The sequence below is a fragment of the Nanorana parkeri genome, unplaced genomic scaffold (assembly GCF_000935625.1).
Source record: "Nanorana parkeri isolate BGI_ZX_2015 unplaced genomic scaffold, ASM93562v1 scaffold220, whole genome shotgun sequence".
Lineage (NCBI taxonomy): Eukaryota > Metazoa > Chordata > Amphibia > Anura > Dicroglossidae > Nanorana > Nanorana parkeri.
In genome coordinates, this window is record NW_017306488.1 from 693 (window position 1) to 17548 (window position 16856).

Here is a 16856-nt window from a genome sequence, read left to right on the forward strand (position 1 = left end):
CCCCCCCCCCTTCTCGTACTTCCCCAACCTTCTGTTCTTTTTTCCTTCCACACTTGCTAAAATTCTTCTCGACTTCTCTTCTTTTACATCCATTGTGGATGTATTCATTCCCTGAATAATGATTGTTGCCCGATGAAAAGATGTTCCCGTGTTGGGGGGCTCTGTCTACACAGAACAACAGAACTTCCGGTTTGCCATAACTCCTTAGAATGTATCGGAGAGGGCTCAATTAGCCGGATGAACAAAGGTTCCAGCCTTTACTCTGGAAACGGCACCCCCAACGCGGTCGCAAACTAGTATGCGCTGCAAATTTATGTGCCTTATATAGGGTATACTACGCTACTTGACCAGTGGCTTGCTCGATGCTAATTGATGGGCTCAGGAACTGGTGATATGCCACTGTGCCTTTAACTGTGTTGCCTCGTTTTGAAGTTAGGTACACCATTATGTTTTGTACATTCTTGTATGTTATATTGAACAAGTTGGTTGCCTGCGTGCAGACCTTTACGATTTGATATTATACCAACCTATTGTTTTATTTTTTCTTGCTCAATAAACCGAGATTTGAAAAAAAAAAAAACAATACCTGGTGATGCTGTTGCCATTATGAAACCCGCCCAAGAAATGCCATGAAGCCTTTGCTGGACAGTATGAAGGCAATGTATCAAAACTGGAGCAGTTGCCCACAGTAACCAATCAGCTCTCTTCACTTTGTTCAGTTAAGCTTTGAAAATGAAAGAGAGAAGCTGATTGGTTGCCATGCACAGCTGCTTCAGTTTTGATAAATCATATGTATGTAGAAATTAAACAGCTGCAAAGATCCTGCAGGAGCTCAGCAGCACTAAACTGCAGCAAAAGAAAAAGTGATATATGTAGTCTGTACCGAGGACCAACTATATGTGCTCGCTTAGCCCTTCCATGCCATAGGACAGTAATTCTCTTTCAGTGTCACAACCACTCTCTGCCTAGAATTAGTAGCCCGTATTCTTATGCCATTTCTATTAGAAAGCGGCGCGATCAGTGACTACCTATGCCACAGATTATAGGGACTACAAGTAACCCCCTGTAGCAAATGCACTAGGGACTGAATCTGCTAACTCCTCCTTCTCCTCGTAATGAGCGCGACCCGGCGTTGACAAGGCTATACTACAGATGAGCGCTACCATTTCACTAGTGGGAGGTTCCTAGTCGCTGTCAGTATCATAGGCGCGTCCCAGTGATGACAGCGGACAGCAAGTAGCCTGCTACACGCTACGTTCTTTACAAGCGCCTTTCTTACAGCCTCTTCCCCCCCCCGTTTTTCGCCGCCTCTTTGGTGGGCGCGGCCAGACTCTGGCTGACAGCGGCTGAAGGCGGGCTGTACCACTTCCCCTACACAGGGGTTATTTGTGTCGGTTGTGGCGGCCGGGACCAAAGTGTAAATCGGGGATGTGAGAAAAAGACATGACAGCCCCGGCTCCCCCAGCTCCTGCCACCGGGGCTGCCTGGGATACGACGGCGGCAGAGCTATGACGTCACCGACCTGCAGCTGGGAGGTATGACACCATCTGCGGTGAGTTGAGCCTAACAGGGCCTCTTTTTCTGTGTATGTGTTTGCAAACCACGCTGCTCAGCGCTGTGTGCAAAATACAACGTCTCATAAGCATGTCCACATGACCTGCTCTTAAGTCATGCAGGCAGACCGGCTATTCTACAGGGGGTTGTTTTATTAAGCCCTTTTTTTTTTAATTGTGACACATCGGCCTGCACATTACCACATGGTTATTATTCAACAAATGCTCCAGATACACTGTACAACGTACCAAATGGTAAACAATGGATTACATGTCTTTTCTTTTTATGCAACTGATGTTGTTTACAAATAATCTTTTTACTGGCGATCCCTACAGAGTTTCTATGTTGCATGTATATCTCTTGTGAAATCTCAGTGGCCCTGGATTATTTACCAATGTCAATCATTGAACTTTCTTTGATGGCATTTCATACAATGACATCACTCACAACATCCCAAATGCTTGTAGTGAACGAGAATGGTGTGATCCTTTGTGTGCATCAAGATGCTGATGTTCCAGATGTGCTGTCACACAGAATGTCATGCAGAATCCTATAGTTTAGCATGCTCCCGTATTTATCATCATTGTATTATGTGCATACCCCAGAGGCGCTGATTTGTTGTTTTTTTTAAAAGCTTTAACCATATTTTGGATTTGAAGAAGTATGTGCTGTACCTTTTCTAGAATAGGTTCTGTATTAGGGCAGGATATGCGTCATGCATGTTATTGTGATTCACCCTTGTGCACCCAGTTTTATTATCTGTCTCCTGATATTACCTGTGGTCATCTCTGCTACTCCATGTTCTCCTGTGTTTTGCTTCTTGCCAATGTGTGCTAGACAGATTTTCCCATAGATGGCTCTAGGTACTTTTATTTTTTAAAGCGGTGGACATAGTCAGCAAAGAGGCCCTGTGCTAGAACATTTTTTGTGCCCCCCCCCCCCTATTCAACTACTGCTCAAGACAGATAGCTACCCAGACACACAGATGTATAAAGATGAAGAGTGGCCTTTGCAATAACCTAAACACTCTTTATTCTTAAAGTGGCACTAAACTCAGGAATCAAATCTTAAAATACATTCAAGTATCTTATCTATTAACAATACTGGACCTTATTTGTGTATCACTCGGCTGCAGATCCTCAAATCATCTGTGAATTGGTGCTGACACAGTCCTTCCTTCTGGAGGGGGGCTACTTTTGTTCCCCATGGTCCCGGAGTGTGTTGTAAAGTAGCCACCACTCCAAGCTCACTCCTGTGATGGACTACAATTTCAATACACACTAATCCCGTGCTGCAGGCCCTTTAAAAGTAACCTAATGACAGGAGCTGGGGATAGGCTCCTGATCATATGATTGTTGTGACAGCCAATGAAAGCGATCACATTATCAGAAGCCCGTCCCCAGCCTCTTATTGTAAATAGTGACTGGGAGCTTTTGGAGAAGCATGCAATGAGCATGTCCAGCAGAGAACAGTGGATGCACTTATATGGTGGCTGGGCGCTGTTGATTTTGTAGCTATTACTGAGTAACTCCTAGGCTACTTTAGCTGGTCGACTTGGCCGTAATGCGACCAGTGCATGGCTGCGTCGGGTCCGTCTCTATTCACCAAAAGCTGATTTTTCGGTTTACTTTTGTTGAAAGAGCTGGTCTGTAAAATATTACACAAACAGTGGCATACCTGCCACTTTTGGAATATAATAGTCGGGCAGTGGAATTTCCGCATCTGCGGTGTTAGCATCGATGGGGGAATCAAGGGAACTAACAGTATATAGCCAGCTTAAAGTGGCACTAAAAGCAGGAGTTAAATCTTAAAAATGCATTCTAGTACCCAAAAACTGTTAACAAAAATGTATCTTATTTGTGTATCACTTGGCTGTAGATCCTCAAATCATCTCTGAATTGGTGCTGACACTGTCCTTCCTTCTGGAGGGTGGCTACTTTTGTTCCCCATGGTCCCTGTGTGAGTTGTAAAGTAGTCACCACTCCAAGCTCACTCCTATGATAGACTATAACTTCAATACAAATTAGTATGAGATTGTAGTCTATCTCAGGAGTGATCTTGGAGCGGTGGCTACTTTACAACACACACAGGGACCATGGGGAACAAAAGTAGCCACCGTCCAGAAGGAAGGACAGTGTCAGCGCCAATTCAGAGATGATTTGATGAGTCTACGGAAGCACCATCACTGCTTTTGTGTGTAGGTATTTACATCTTTTTGGCTCCGGTTCCATGTTGGCAATTCCCAAGTCTTCTTTAGAAACCACTTGGCAGATACTTTTCCTTACAGTAACAAGAGTTTATATTACCCAAGAAAAAGAAAACACGTCTTGATTAGATCAAAAAACTAATGAATATAATGTTTCTCCAAGAAAGACATTTCTTCCACACATTGAAAATAATTGTTTTGTTATGCCCAGTATAGTTTTTCTTTTCCTGCAGAGTTTATGATTTTACAATGTAACTTGTTATTGATAAATCTCCACAGGTCCAGAACAGGCTGTCTGGTTCGCACAGGGCTCAACTCTTGGAATTCTTTAAAAATTATAGCCTTGCTGACACGTGGAGAGAATGTAATGGTAATGTAAGTGGCTTCCTTTTCTCCCTTTCATTTCAGCTTTTATAGAATTGACCATATATCATCAAATATATCTGTTTTGCCAAATGTGTAATAGTCTAGCACTATTTCTAGAGTTTGGTATTTAATTTTGTCTGCAAAGTGATTTTTTAAACCGCAATCATGGGCGGTATCGCGGCAGGAAATATATTTTTACATTTTATTAATTTTTTTAACTAGGGGCACTAAGGGTTTATTTTTTCATTTACATTGACTTTGATACTTAGTATCTCTGAGTAGTATACAGCATTCTCCTCAGAGATACTTTGTATCACACAGCCGGCTAGCAGTTTACAAACACAGTGAGGTGTGACCGGCTCTGTGACTGTCACGGCTCTGCGATCAGCTCTCGCTGTGATCACAGGACTGTGACCACCTAATCTGCTGTTAAGGTTCTGCCTCGGACCTCGAGGGACCCGTCAACAGCAGTAACTCTATGAGCGCTGGTCCCCTAACAGACTAGCTCTTATTGTATCGAATGATGGGATTATCTCGTCACTGGTCGTTAACGAACTGAACAATCGTGACCGGATAATCCCATCATCGGTCGGCAAGGGTTTAATTGTAGATCTCCCGTTGCCCTTTGTGAGATCTAGAAGTGATTTGGGTGCTGAATGTCTTGTGTGTGGCCAAATCTGGTAAAATCCAGCTTCCCAACACTTTTGTCTTGTATTCCTATCTGCATAGAACATTTAGATCGAATGTTGCATAACATCATTCAGAGCAGATAAAACAAAGAGGACAATTGCTTGAGAAAATGATAGTGTCATAAAATTAGATGCCAGCCGAAGTAAATGTTAGTTTATCAAGAACTGCAAAACAATTGATTTTCGTAGTTTACTAATATCCCCTGTGTCCTGGGATATTCCCCAGCTATATAGAAATTCAACCAGTGTGAACAGCAACCCATATCTGAAAGACAAAGAAAGCTTATGTGCAAATATAAATTCTACAAATGAATTTGCTGATGGTCAAGGAGGTCAAGGGTACTTGAGTATAAGCTGAATAGGTATGGACTAATTAATACCAGATGCTGCCTTTCATCTGTTTAAAGGACAATGTTTGGCAGTACCTATAATGCGGTGTCATAACTTTGCAGGCTGGCGATCAGGGTTGAATTTTTTTTGGCAACCATTGCGTTCAATAACAAATGTAGATGAATTTATGAATTGAACTCAGTGTACAAGCTTTCCAGTCAGGTGAAACCTTTTATGACAGCGGTGTATACATCTTTAGGTTTATATTTTCATTAGCATGATGTACATATTAAAAGGTTAAGTTTGTCCAGGAATGGATCCTTGAACATGATGACAGATACAGTGAAGACATAGAGTGAGTGTTTTCTTTTTGGACAGAGGATTGGTTAGGGCTACTTTTGCTTCTGAAAGTGCAAATACTAAGGACAAGTATAGACAAATGTTTCAGTGTCATTGAAATACATTAACTCCATTTATGTGTTACATTTTACCCATCATCTTTATGTATAAAGAAGAGTTTGGGGTAAGCCCTTACCTTACTCACACTAGATGCTTGGACTGCATGCTCTATATTTTCATGTTGTGTCTGGCCTTGTAAAATCCTTAATGGATTTGCTTGCTTATTAGCACCAAAGTAGATTAACTGAGAGTGGACTGTTTACAAAGAAGGAAACAGAGACAGTAGTACCTTCATGGAGCTTAAGAGCTCTAGAGTGCTTTCAGTGAAATTGAGCAGACGTTGATTGTCTATTTAGCTGTTTTAAATGTCTTACTTGCAGTTACATGTTGACAGCTATTAAAAGCCTTGTGTTTGGTAGTCTTCCAGTTGTGCAAATGATTTGTGGTTTTGTTCACACCATGTCCGGACCATGTCCAGACCAGAACAGTTTGTAGTATATAGTATCCCTATGGTCAGGGCTTGAAAAATGTTAGGGTGTCTCACCAGTCAGTCAAAAATGTCACCCGTCAGCATGACCGGACTATAGCCTTGCACCCCCCCCTACGTTATGTTATAAAACATCTATTCTTACCGATATTTTTGGTAAAATATAAAAGACGGGGTCACGTCGGGTAAAAAGACACCAAGCATGTCAAGCTTTAAAATTGCGTGCGCCCGCAAAATCGCAAAAAATGACCACACTGAAAATTGGCCATAGGCGACGCTTAAAACTGCCCATCAGTTTAGTGTTATCAGTAATTAATGGCCCCAAAATTATTGCTCACACTCCGACGTTGGCGGTTATGTGTAACATGTGCGGCACAATAGGCGCAATCGTTGTTTTCGCACGCAGGCGCACCCGACGCATATGTGTATGTGGGGGGACGGAGGACTTAAACATTTTTTTTCTTTAATTTTTTTAATGCTTCTTTGATTTTATTTTTTCATGATTCTTTAATTTTTGTATTACTTTTTTATTTTATTTTACACTTTATTGCTATCACATGGGGGGGGGGGGGGGGCTAAGACCCCTTTAGCTGATGATGCAGAGATCTGCTTCTGTAGCTGGAAAGTGACACTGAATGCAGGAAGTGATGTAATGCACATCACTTCCTGCATTCCAGGACTGGAGAGTAGATCAAAGGGAGATCGTGTACTGATATCCCTTAGATCTCCTGTCCCGGCCGCATCAGGCACAGCGGATCTCGGGACCGGCAACGGCAGTGACAGCTGCTGGTAATACAAGCGATCAGGCGTCTCGAGTGGCTCGATCGCTTGAATGTAAAGCGGCCGGCCGTGTAATTAGTTGATGCTGGATGTCCTCCAGCCAGGATATCTGACTTGCTTCAGGCTTCTCATGCATCATCACAGAGAGAGCAATTTCAGTACAGGAAATAAACTTGTATAACTAGGCTGGAGTTCAGTTTTACATGTGCAGATAGCATGGGTTAGTTTCCCCATATGTAATGCTATTGCTTAATGTGCTGCCAAATGGAGAAGGTGGGCTTTTTGCTAATGTATGTATACCAGCAACTTGCCTGCATGTCACTGAATGTGGCAGTGCTTCACCTTACTTGTATGGTAGCGGAAAGGTTGAGCTGTGGCTTGCTTACTTGGTATTGGAAAAAGAGATGACTACTGCAATCCGAATAAATAAGGGAAGGACAAATGTCAGTTCTTGGAACTTTAAAGTATATTTCCATTTTTGCAGCCAAATTAAGATAACACCTATTTTATAATTGTTACATGTTTCTCATTCACATAGCATAACTTATTTTTTTCAGAATAGAGCACAATAAAATGTTCTGCTCTGAAAAAAAAGTGTTCTCTGTACTGAGTTTTGCTCTGGAAAGCAAGGTGCCTGGTTAATATTAACATCTATACCCAGTCCGTACTGTGCTGGCAGTAGGGACGGATTAACATGGGGTAGGGTGGAGCTCCTGCTCCAGGCTGCCCCTGCAAATAGGCCCAATGTCAATCTGGGCCAGCTGCGACCTGGCAGCTGCGGCCATCTACAGCATGCAGAGGATAGGGGAACACAGACGATTCATTGCCGACGGGGACTGCGACCACAGTGTCCCACGACACTTTGGCAAAAAACATGGAAAATGCATCCAGGATTTACACCTATTCGCCATCGAACAAATCCCGGACCATTACTCCCCCGCAGAACGCTTTCAGAGACTCTGCAGACAAGAAACCTTCCGGATCTACCGCCTGAACACCCTTGCCCCCACTGGACTCAATGGAGAGTTGGAAATACTAACCATCATTTGAACATTCACACACGTATACAGCCAGTCACATACAACTCCAAAAGGTTCGCATACCTGCACCAAAAACCCCCAACTTTGAATCATAATTTGAATTTCATAAACGCACACACAACTTCAACATTTTTATTTTCATCTAATGTAATTAAACAAAATTATATTTATCTTTTAGTTTTATATTTATTTTTATTTATACCCATATTTCTTTGCAATTTATAATTTCTCCAATTCCCCCAAATTACTAAAATGATGCACTACCACTCTGCCTCTAGGCACATCTCCCCAACCTCTCTTAAACAAGAATAAAAACATCCATTCCCCCCATTTTTTTTCTTTCCCCTTTTTTCTTTTATATATCGATTTATAGCGCTTTAATTTCCCCCCCCCACACACCTATATAGTTAATTCAACACAAATCCACATCCTCAAAATCAATACAAACTGCCCTGTTTACTGACTGTTCATTCTTGACCCCCAATTGTCCCCAGCGGTGCCCGCAGCCGCAATACATGAGTTTACACCCTTATCCATTCAAACACAGCACACAGCGGAGTTACCGCTTAGCCCCGCCCAGCTGTCACTTTTTTTAAAAAACGGCGGATTCCCGCCACTTGTAACACCGCTGGAGCTTTAGAAAGAGGCTTTCTCGAAACGCGTCGCTCCCCGGTGTCTCACGAGTCCCTTCTCTACACCTGACTCGTATAGCAAGCTGCCTTTCACAGCTTTTTTAACAGTTCTCCCGCACACACGGCCAGACGCTACATGCGCCGCTACCACCCGACTTCCAGAGACAGGACCGCTCTCTGTTCAAACGCCGTCCTGTCAGCTGCAGGGACAGGTGTTTGCACAGCTGAAGCACCAGTGACCCATATCTAACATCACAGTGTCCCGACTCCGGTCCATACAGAAGTCACACGGACACAGTCTCTGTACTATTTAGCCTCCCTCCAGCTCTTAGTTCTTTACTCTCCAACAACAGCCGACACCGTCTGAGATTTCTCCAGCCCCTGATCCTAAACCACTCGATCCTCCTGTGAGCCTACCTTTCCCACGGCCCTCTCTAATACAAATGTAAGTGAGTGCATTTTATTAAAATTTTTATTTATACAATTGTTTATTCCGATTTGAGTACATTCACCAGCGCTCATGTTTTAAATCACCTACCCCACAAGTTTTGCGCCCTGGTTTGAACTTTCCATTTTCTGGCCATCTATGCAGGCATATTAGAAGGCCGTTCGCTCCTCAGTTCACTCCTGACCACCTGCGAGCCCCGCACTGGCCACCGAACAGCCTGAACAGCCTCCTGAGAGGCTTACACCCCACCCAGATCTCCTGAAACATAAGGTCGCGAACCCGGCACAACACAGAGTATGTAGCTTCATATGATTATGCATTGCTGTATAATGTATTGCTGGGATGTGTAGTCCTCTATAGCTGGTTTTATTCTGCATTTCTGTGTAATGTATTACTGGTATTTGTAGTCCTCTATAGTTGGCAGTATTCTGCATTACTGTATGATGTATTACTAAGATTTGTAGTCCCTCTACAACTTGGAGTCAGTGGCAGATCTACCAGGGTCACAGCTGCAACCAGGCCCTGGCGCTTCATCACTGACCCCAAGCTGTAGAGAGACTACAAGTCACAGCCCAGACGGGGAAGAGAGCCCCAGTGACTATCGCCATTTCCATAAAAAGGCCCACCAAAATCCTCAGCACCAGGCCCGTGATGCTCTTAATTCTGCCCTGGCTGGCAGATCAGATTATAAGAAGTAAACTATATTTAAATCGTGCTTGTCCTAACAAAGGTGTTAAAGAGATTAAAGAATTAAATTGCATATTAATGAGGGGAAGCTCAGTCTGCTCCTAGTCTTTCTATGGGGACAGCCAGAGTTTCCTGTCACTTGGAAATTGAAAAGGCAAGGATAACTGTGTATTGCGTTCTCTATCAGGGCTGAACACACCCTAAGGCCCCGTTCACACTGAGCGATTTATCGCGCAGTAATTCCCGCGATATCGCGGCTATTTACCGCGCGATATCGCTCTCCAATGCTTGGCAATGGTGCAAAGGGTCCTGCTGTCGCGGGTCGTGCGTCGCTACAGCAGGACCCTTTTTGGAGCGGATTTTGGCGCGATTCTAGCTTGCTCAATGCAAGCATTTGCGCGATATCGCGCGACAAATCACGCGATATCGCGCAAAATGCAAACCGCGCAGTGTGAATGGGGCCTAAAAGTTTGTAGGATCCCAAATCACCTACTTGTTATGGTTGCTACAGTTTGCTACAAATCATTTGATAGTGCTGCAATGAATTGGTCTATATGGCAAGTTTTGCACTTTGGAAATTTTGACTTACCTTTTTAATTTCTACTGACATTTTCAGTATGTGCAAACTGCCCTGGTGAGTGTACCAGTGATTACTAACTGACTTCGGCATTTCCCCAGGCATGGAAGCAGTTAAACTAATGTTTTTTGTGGAAGGGGGCTACACGTGAAAAAGAAAGAGGAATAGCGAGAGGCAGCGTAGAGAAATTTTCAAAAGAAATGGAATAAAAAGACTCTTAGTTGACAGAGATACATAAGGTTTTAACCCCTTCCAGCGGTTATGTACATCCTCAGCTGGAAGTGGTTATACCAAGAACACTTGTTCTTAGTACCAGTTTAAAAAGCCGGCGATTGCTGTTTAAATACAAGTGATCCGGCATCTGTACAGGCGCCAGATCGCTTGTACAGTCTGGCGCCGTGTCCCCCTCCGCCGTCGGCTTCCCGGGCTCCATGTGAGCCCAGGACCAGCGTGGAGGGTCTCACCTGATAGATCGGAGAAGAGATCAGTGGCTGGAAGCCGCTGGTCGGCCTCTCCTCCGATCACTGGACCCGGAAGTGATGTGCATTACTTCACTTCCGGTGTCACTGGGCACATTCTCTGGCTCCCAGAGGCAGAAGAAGAAGTAGTGAAGCAGATCTCTGCTTAATCCCTAGGTGACAATAGTGGTCTGAAAGACCCCTGATGTCTCCATAAAGAGAAACTGTCACATTACATAGGGGGTTTGCATAGGGGGTTTGTTAGCCCCCTATGCAAAGCAATAAAGCTGAGTGTAAAAAAAAAAAACAACAATTGTCAAAATTGAAGTAACAAAAAAAAAAAACTAAAATGGCAAAAATGTTTTTTTTAAAGTCCCCCGCCCCCCATATGCACACATATACAACAGAAACACTCGTCGGATGCGCCTACGTGCAAAAAGGATCAAATGGTTAAAAAAGGATCCAACGAGAACATACTGTGTATGAAAAAATGTAAAGAACTCCAGGAATTAATCAACAAATGAATTACATAATTAACAAAGTTAACCCTTGCAGTGGGGCTACCCATTTTATTCTTGGTTGTTTGAGTTTTGCTATGCATAAACATTATTTTTGGTACAAGGACCATTTTTATCTGCAATCCAAAGGGATTGCCATAGGAGCTAAGTATGCACCCAGTTTGGCAAACCTCTTTTGACAAAATGGGAGGATGACATCTTTGGAAAGTAATTGATTAATTGAAAATTATGGAAAAGGTTTATTGATAATATTTGGGTAGGTAGTAGGGGATAATTAGATATGTTTTTGGATTGTAGTCAGAGGAGTAATTATGGTATAGAGTTTTCCAGTGTAGTGGAGGTGACCAGTATACATTTTTTGGATTTAATTATATTTAAGTATGGTAGAAGAATTTGTACGAGAACATTTTTTTTTAAACCTATGAACAGGAATGGGTATATCCCGACATAGTTATTATCTAAAATGGATATCTAATGTACTTAAAGGGCAAGCAATAAGGGTAAAAAGAAATTACACTAGATCTGAAGACTTTTTGGAACAGAGTGAATTAGTTATAAATACATTTGAGGAGAAGGGCTTATAGAAGAAGCGGATTAGAACAAATATGCAATAAGAATAAGGCTTTATTCACATTATGTGCAATTATATTAGTGTAAAGAGTTTTTGTAAACGTATATATATATTGCATATAATGATTTTCAAAGGGTTTATTCACACCTTGCGTCTAGATACATTTGTCTAAAGTCGGTTTATCTGCATTTTCAAAAAATAGAAGCCAGGTGCATCTGGGTACCAATTTGAACTTCTAAATGCATGTAAACACGTTTTGGTGCTAGGATTTGGAACCAGATGCATCTAAATGCATATATATGTAAACACTTAATTTAAAGCATCTAGTATGATAAATAAAGCATCTAGCCTGACAGATTACCCTTTGCATATACAGGATAAAAATGCAACTGGCAAGTGTGAATGAAGCCTAAGTCTGTACAATTTGTCTTTTATTACAGTGCCCAATATAGTTACATAGTTGTTAAATAGAAACTTTACCCCGATCTTTGGAATGCCAACAAATACTCCTTTAGAAATGTTTGCCATGCCAATCTAAAAACACATAATTGTCAGCTTTTTATCCTTTTGAATACCGCTTTTTTTATTCTCTACATTCTTCTGACAGTGGTCATTTTTACTAAGGGCAGATTAATCCATCTCCCTTTACTTTCTGGAACTCTGGCACATGTGACTAGGACATGTGACCATACACATCTCAGGGGAGGAAAATGCCTTTCCCTGAGTTCTTGTGAGATTACAGATGAGATTTCCCAGCAATGCTCTACTGATGTAACATTCCCGGTAGGGATGCACCGATACCACTTTTTTTAGGACCGAGTACCGATACTTTTTTTCAAGTACTCACCGATACCAATTACCGATAATTTTTCCTAAATGGACAGGTCAGATGTCATTTTTAGTAAAAGGGGGTAAAGGTCCACTTTAAGGTTGAATAAAGACAAAGTTCTATCGAGTTCAACCTATGTGGTTGTGTGTGTTTGAGTTACTAAGATTACCTGTACCTCTGTATATTTTGCTCTCTGAGAAAAGTATCTAGACAGCTTGAATGATTGAATGATTCCACACTCCCATTTACAACTCTCACAGTAAAGAATTCCCTTTGCAGTTTAAAGTGACATTGAAGTGAAAAATATTTTTCCCTCCCCCCAATGTTAATTAAAGCACTTACCTTAAATAATGTTTCCTAATCCGATCATCTTCTTATTTCCTGTCGTTTTCATCTGTCCCTCCAGCGCTGCTGCAGGTCTCCGATCCAGCGCTGACTCCTCTGTCCTTGCTGGCACTTCCTGTCCCACGTTGTCTGCATGCTGGTGCACGCCGTCCATATACTCACCTTGCGTCTCTCCTCGTCTCCCAGACCAAAATCTGAGCTGCGCATGCGCCGGCCCCAAGATGCTTTGCGCCCGCCCGAAAATGTTCAGATTTTCGGACGGCAGCGCGCAGCGAAGACAGGGTAAAGTTTAAACCGCTTTTAAAGCATTTTTTTGTTTTTGCATATATCTACTGCTTGCTAGCAGTAGATAAATGCAAAAAACAAACAAAAACGGAGGGTTTAATAACCTTTTAACATGAAAACTTATTTAAAAAGTATTAAAACCAGTGGCCCATATTACAGAGAGACAAGATACTGGAACCTTTGTCAGTGAAAAGGCCTCATAAGAGAGGGAGATGGGGGAATAGGTAGCAGTTGCAATTGCCCCCTGGGGTCTGCAATCCTGAGAGGCTTACAGACCAGTCCAGTGACCTTTCCTCAAACAGTGGTGCATTTATTGGTGTGTTACACAGGCTATATACAGTGCTCAAATGAAGTCAACAATTCAAAAACAAAATTCTAGCCGTATCCCGGCACTAACTACACATTAGATAGTCCTGACTATCAGCCGGCACCAACCTATTGTTTTTCAGGCATCACAAAATCACCATGACCAATCTTGTGCTCCAGTAGCCTGCTCCGCCAGGCTCCAGAGCACTGTCTGTTTGCCTCACCTGCACTAAATTGCCATTGAGGCAAGGTGTAAAATCTGGGGCTTACTAGAGGTTCCAGAAGGTGTAAGAGAGGAATCTGGGTGATACATAAACCCCGGACAGGACATCTCCTGGCTCTCTACATGACCTGCTGCAATACACACACAGATACTCCTCACTTAACGACCTACCTGTTTAGCGACCGCTTGTACTTACAACCAGCTCTCCGATGGTACGTGCGGGAACATGGCAGCGGCAGTGTGGCATTTCACCATCATGCATGGCTTCATCTTGTATACTTCGTTCTCCACTCCGGTACTATTCTCGGTCAGTATTCACAATACTATATTTGCAGATTTATAGTACAGTACTGTACATCTCCAACACTACAGTACAGCATTAGTATAGTACAGTATGTGCATTGTTGTGTGCCGACCACACATTCCAGCCGTTCTAGGCCTTGTTGGCTATCCCGATACAGTATACAGCCCAGGATCTCTCTCAGGCCGAGGCAGTAGTGTGACAACGCAAAGTACTATACAGAACTGTATGTAAAAGTTATGCAAGTAAAAACAAAGTCATCAAGTTTGAGTTTCTTGTTGACCTTTTCTTTAGTCAGAATATTGTAATGTACATACCGTATACAGTTCCTCGCTTAACGGCCTAGTTGTTGTGTGTGTGTGTGTATGTACAGTGTGTGTGTGTGTGTGTGTGTGTGTGTGTGTTCCAATCAATTAAATTGACAGCCTTATGTATAACCCCTCACATTCCCAGGTGATGGATGCCTTCTCTCTGCCCTGGGAGAAGTACACCCCTTTGATGCTCTTTCCTGCTGAAGACTCTGGTTTCTCTAAGCTGCTCACAGTTGCCACAGAACCTCACAGCAGCTATCTGGATTGGCTTTCTCCTTGGCAAAGCCTTGAAAGCCCCGGTAAAAAGGAAGATGCAGGGGTGGCCTGTAATGTGCTTGAGGCAGTGGATCCTGTGTGGGGCACTCTCCTTGGCACTTTAGCAACATGTGCAGGGATCTTCACATGTCCAGGGACGTGGTACATTGCAGTAGAGCCCTGTCTCTGAAAACCCTCTTTGGGGAGTATGCCCGCCGGGCTGCAGTAGATTAGATGGGACATGATCGTGTTGCCATGTCAGCTGCTGTTTTTGAGGGTGATAAGTTAGGACTTGTCCCTGTCCAGGTACCCAGTTTCTCACCCTTTCCCCCCGTAGGTCACTATTGTGGTTCCAACAGCTGAAGGGTTCAGATTCCCCCTCCATTTTTTAAATTGATTGCTTTACCATTGTCTACTCACCTGAAGATAGCTGCATAACCCATGCATTATAAAATCCTTGTCCTGTGATGTATTTCAAGAAACAGATTTTAAAGGTCAAACAAAAAGCTTTGTGAACAACTGTGAGAAAAAAAGGAGGCTGATGACATGTGTACCTTGCTGCCACCTAAAGACTGCTGACTATTTACATTTAAGTTAATCACATATATATTATATAAAGGATGCACCAATACCATTTTTTCCAGACCGAGTACAAGTACCGATACTTTTCCTCAAGCACTCGCCGATAAAATCCCAGCAATACATTATACAGCAATGCAGAATTACAGCGGCTATAGAGCACTACAAATCCCAGCTATACATTATACAGCAATGCAAAATAATACAATCAGCTATAGAGAACTACAAATCTCAGCAATACATTATACAGCAATGCAAAATGCCACTGCCCATAGAGGAGTGCAAATTCCAGCAATAAATTATACAGCAATGCAGAATGGCACCAGCTTTAGATGACTACATATGCCAGCTTTACAAATGCAGAATGGCACCGGCTCTAGAGCACTAAAAATCCCAGCAATACATTTGCAGCAATGCAGAATAATGCCATCGGCTATAGAGGACTTCAAATCCCAGGAATACATTATACAGCAATGCAGAATAGTATATGAATTTGCTACATACTCTGTGCTGCTGCTGTGCTCTGGGGTGCTGGCCTGATGTCTCGAGAGGAGGGTCTCAGCAGGAGCAGATGTGGAGGGTCTCGGCAGGGGAAATGTGTGGGCCGGTGCTGTAAACAGGCACTGCGTGGTTCCCCAGAAGGCTGCTGTGAGGTCCCCAGCAAGCGGGGAACCTCAGGCAGCTGAGTCAATTAAAAAATGTAAAGTGCCGGTATCGATTTTTAGTAATGGGGCATTTTCACGAGTACTCGTATCGGTGCATCCCTCATGGTTTCATAAATGTGTGATTAATTGATTATACCCTTAAACCTTTTTAACGCCGACAGCAGCAGGCTCATGTAAGCAGAATCTTTTTACATGTGTAAAGCTGACAGTCAACTTTAGGGCACGTTCACACCAAATGCAGTGCGTTCCGGCCCGATTCTGGCCAGAACGCACTGCCTCGCATTGCGGCCGACTCACTTTTTTGTGGGGCAGGAGGGGGCGTGGCGGGCCATTGAAGTGAATGGCACCGTAGCCACGCCCTCAGGCCGCAATGCAAACATTATGCCTGCGGTCCTGTCCGGTCCGATCAAAATAGTGCTTGCAGCATTTTGATCGCACCGGACCCCAGGTATAATGTGCCTTGCGATCCCGTGCGGCCGAAGGTGAGCCGGCTGCAATGTGATGCAGTGCGTTCTAGCCAGAATAGGGCCGAAACGCATTGCATCTGGTGTGAACAGGCCCTTACACTGGAAGTGATTTGGGTGGGGGTGAAGCCATCCGATCATTTCCATGGGCTCTCACTTGTTTGCCTTCTCCCCAACCCCCAAGAGAACCTGGTACCACTAAAATTCTATACATTTCTTGGCCTACAGACGTAGGAAGAGGACCCAGATGTGGGTTGGAATTTTATATTAAATGATCCAGCAAATGGAATGTTCTAGGTTATATTAGAAAACCTTCAAACCAAAACTTATATTGAATTGTCTGGAAGATCTTTTGTACCATACATTATTTTTTACATAGTGGATATAATTTTATGCAAGCAGTAAGAGTCATGCCAGCCTGTGAAAAATTACCATACCTTTCATAAGCGAAAACTCTAAGCTCTATAAGCTAATATTTTTTTGTATGGAGAGACAATTGACTCAATGTATGCACTCCAGAATTAATTGTAATATTCACCACTTTTCTGCAC

The 16856-nt window shown here is 43.0% G+C and overlaps 1 long non-coding RNA gene across 3 annotated transcripts in view; it reads left to right on the forward strand.

Annotated features, from left to right (window-relative positions):
- The first annotated feature begins 1257 nt into the window (after positions 1-1257).
- LOC108786642 overlaps positions 1258-16856 on the forward strand; it is a 59230-nt gene continuing 43631 nt past the window's right edge. For 2 of the 3 annotated variants that reach the window (XR_001941216.1, XR_001941217.1), the window contains exons 1-2: positions 1258-1552; positions 4040-4135. This is a non-coding gene — a long non-coding RNA (uncharacterized LOC108786642). Of the gene's footprint in view, positions 1553-4039; positions 4136-5147; positions 5160-16856 lie in introns of those variants that run through there. The other variant, XR_001941218.1, reaches the window with a different exon arrangement.